This window comes from Mastomys coucha, unplaced genomic scaffold (genome assembly GCF_008632895.1).
Source record: "Mastomys coucha isolate ucsf_1 unplaced genomic scaffold, UCSF_Mcou_1 pScaffold16, whole genome shotgun sequence".
Taxonomy (NCBI): Eukaryota; Metazoa; Chordata; class Mammalia; order Rodentia; family Muridae; genus Mastomys; species Mastomys coucha.
In genome coordinates, this window is record NW_022196898.1 from 54,695,784 (window position 1) to 54,699,809 (window position 4,026).

At 37.7% G+C, this 4,026-nt stretch overlaps 1 pseudogene; it reads left to right on the forward strand.

The window, feature by feature from the left end:
- Window positions 1-1,859: 1,859 nt before the first annotated feature.
- LOC116093264 lies at window positions 1,860-3,569 on the forward strand (annotated as a pseudogene).
- The last annotated feature ends 457 nt before the right edge of the window (window positions 3,570-4,026 follow it).

Below are 4,026 nucleotides of genomic sequence, written 5' to 3' on the forward strand. Positions count from 1 at the left end.
CTAAGAAACCACCAAAATGAGTTCCAGAGTAGTAATACAAGTTTGTACTCCATACAGGAGTATTTCCATTGCTCCAGTCCTCATTGGAATGTGCTATCATATTTCTTTAGGTACTTCTCTGTGATTCAAGATTCTTCAGTTGAGGATACTCTGCTTATCTCTGTGCCCCATTTTTAAATTGGGTTATTTGGGTTGTTGGTATCTAACTTCTTGAGTTCTTCATAAATGTTTTATATTAGTCCTCTGTTGGATATAAGATTGGTGAAGATCATTTCCCAATCTGTAGGCTGCTGGATTTTTTGTATTGACAGTGTCTTTTGCCTTTCAGAAGCTTTTCGGTTTCATGAGAAAGTTATTTTATCTATTTATCCATTGTTGATCTTAGAGCCTGAGCCATTTGGTATTTTGTTCAGGAACTTGTCTCCTGTACCATTGCATTCAAGGATATTTCCCACTTTCTCTTCTATGAGATTTAGTATATCTGGCTTTATGTTTAGATCCTTGATTCACTTGGCCTTGAGTTTTGTACAGGGTGATAAAGTATACCTATTTTTATAAAGAAAGAATGAAAGAGGGGATAGAAAAATGGTTCATTTGTTGAGTGTATTACAGAGTGTTCTTACAGAGAACCCAAATTATTTTACTAGCACCCATACCAGGAAGCTCACAGTTATCTCTAATTCTAGCTTCATGGAAATCCAATGATTCTTTCTGGCCCTTGTAGGCCCCTCTACTTATAGGCACATATCCACATATGCACAGTTATATAAAATTAAAACTAAAATTTTAATAAAAATAAAATAAGGACTCAAGTTGTGGGGACAGAGCTTGCTGCTAATTCCTATGATCTGAGTTTGATCCCCATAAACCACATCATAGAAGGAGACCTCTGTCAACATCAAGTTCCTCTTAGGATCACATGTATGCCACAAATATGCACATGTATATTCATCCATTCCCATTTGCAAAATAAATCAACCAATACAAAAACATTTAAAGTTCAGCTAAGATAAAGCTATTCTTTCCTTGTAAGACAATTAGTTTTTCAAAAAGAGAGTTGAGTAGAGGCTAAAACTCTTATGGTACATTATTCTGTGCATCTACATACATACTACATAAATCTTGGCAAAAGGATGACACAGATGAAGAAAGAATAGTTGAAGAGCTACCAACTAGTAACGTGTTTATCCAACAAATGATGGCCATGATTGAAAAGTCCAACAACCAGAACTTGCTCAGTCTCATCTGGCCTTCACTAAATGTTAGAAGCTTGATGAAATAGGCTCTAATGCTAGTGAAGAAATTGTCTAAATGGTCTTGCTAGCAGGGAAAGGACAAAACTTTCTTCTTTCATGTCCTTGTATAGGCTTCCAGTAGAAGGTATGGCCTGTATTAGAGGTGTGTCTTCCCACCTTAAAATATCTGGATTAAAGTTGTGTCTTCCTACTTCATAAATTCATATTAGAAGCAGGTCTTCCTACTTCAGTCTAAGTAAAATTCTCTCATAGGTGCATTATCAATTTGGAGTTTAACTTAATTCCAGATGTAGTCAAGTTGGCAACCAAGAATAGCTATCACAAATCCATCCCTTGTCAACTTAACACAAAATCATATCTTAATGTCATGATTGATTTCCAAATGAAAGCAATAACCAGTTCTTTTTTTTTGTTTTGTTTTGTTTTTTTGTTTTTTTTTTGAGACAGGGTTTCTCTGTATAGCCCTGGCTGTCCTGGAACTCACTCTGTAGACCAGGCTGGCCTTGAACTCAGAAATCCACCTGCCTCTGCCTCCCAAGTGCTGGGATTAAAGGCGTGCGCCACCACTGCCCGGCAATAACCAGTTCTTAATAGTGACTAAACATGAGTTTCCCATGTACAACTGGAAACTCAAATATTGGTGAGGTTAGAATTATACCTAACATGATATAAATATCCCTTGTACAACTGCAAATGCATTATAAATTTAGAAGAGGTGTAAGGTCCTTTGAAGGACATTCTTTTAGTATCTCATTCTTAAATATGATAACTATTATTAGTGATATTCTCTTAATGTTAGACCACATGATAAAGAAACTGATTAGTGGCCGGGCGGTGGTGGCGCACGCCTTTAATCCTAGCCCTTGGGAGGCAGAGGCAGGTGGATTTCCGAGTTCGAGGCCAGCCTGGTCTACAGAGTGAGTTACAGGACAGCCAGAGCTACACAGAGAAACCCTATCTCGAAAAAACCAAAAAAAAAATAAAAAAAAAGAAAGAAAGAAACTGATTAGTGAAAACACAGATATCTGTACAAATGCATTCTTAACAAAACACAGCTCTTTCTTTTTTTTCTTTGTAAATATAATTTATTGACCCAAATATTATGAAGGAAATGACTTTCATCAAAACAGTCATGTACATTTAATCCATCATCCTCAAAACTTATGCTACTTGCTATAATGATTGAATACATTTAAATAGCCTTGCAATGTACAAGTTTATCATAGAAGTCGGGTACTTTATTAATGAACTATGAAGATGTCAAAGATTTGAGATTTAACTTGTAGTTTTTAAATGCCCATACATGTTGTAGAATTTCTTCAGAAATATTGATGGTATTATTAGTTCAGGATATTCAGCCATCATAGGACATTTCTCCCTCCCTGGTTTTACTTTGGGGATCCTGAAACTACCCCTAACATTTTGTATCTAGTAGATAAATGTTACTTTTTCTTTGAAAGAAGTCTTTTTTCTAAAGCCTAACAAAGGCCCACACATTTACCAGTAAATATAGGCTAGGGATTCAAGAGTGCCTCTCTTAGCAGGTGTTTTCACAAGGCTGATTTTAAACTCTTTATTGCACTGCCTTGCTTTATGCCAAGCTCTTCAAAATAAAACTAATAGAAGCAAAGCTAATACTTTTCAAATGGCCACAGGAATTCAAACAGGAAGAAACACAGCTCTTTCTAAGCTGGCATTCCACAAGAACAAAGTCACGGTTCAGCTCGAGTGTCAAAACTGTGAAGCCCAATGGCGAGAAGCCAGATGAGTTTCAGTCTCAGGCGCTGCTCGGGCTCAAGATGAACTCAGATCTCAGGCGCTGCTGCACCAACTCAACATCACCGCAGCCAAAGAAATCGAAGTTGGTGGCGATCTGAAAGCTATCATAATTTTTGTACCAGTTCCTCAGCTGAAATCTTTCCAAAAAGTCCAAGTCAGTCTACTTTGTAAATTGGAGAAAAAGTTCAGTGGGAAGCCTGTAGTCTTCATTGCTCGGACCAAATCAACCAGGAAAAGCTGTATGAAAAATAGGCAAAAGCACCCCAGAAGCCGCACCCTGACAGCAGTGCAGGAAGCCATTCTTGAGGACTTGGTCTTCCCACGTGAAATTGTGGGTAAGAGGATCCGTGTGAAACTGGATGACAGCAGGCTCATAAAAGTTCATTTAGACAAAGTACAGCAGAACAATGTGGAGAACAAGATCAAAACGTTTTCTGGTGTGGACAAGAAGCTCATAGGTAAATATGTTAATTTTGAATTCCCATAGTTTCAGTTGTAAAGAAAATGACTGAATAAAGTGTCAGTCATAGTAAAAGAAAAAAAAATACAACAGAAATACTCATGTCAATTATAGTCCTCATTTCTGTAACAGTCACGTGGCCTTAACTGGTACTTACAGCCACCCTTTTCTCTATTTCTGTATTTCTCCAGCATTAGCAATCACATCAAGCAAGTTTCATTTTTTTCCTGGAAGGAGTGTCCCATATCTCATTCCTAATGGGTTTGTGCCTCTTGTTGTCCTATCTGAATTAGGATGTTGTAGTTCCCTATTGACTTTAATTACAGGACATGGCAGCAGTGAGACACACCCTGAAGGATCTTGAGCACTCCAGATGTGAACTCTCCTACCTCCACTGTGGAGAAGCAATACAATTTCCCCCGTGATAATCTGAATCAGTATCCACTTCTAACACTGTTATTCTTTCTTAGACTTTTGGCTTAAGGGCATCAAAAGCCCAAACTAGCTAGGGGAAGTCTGAGCTTCCAGGTC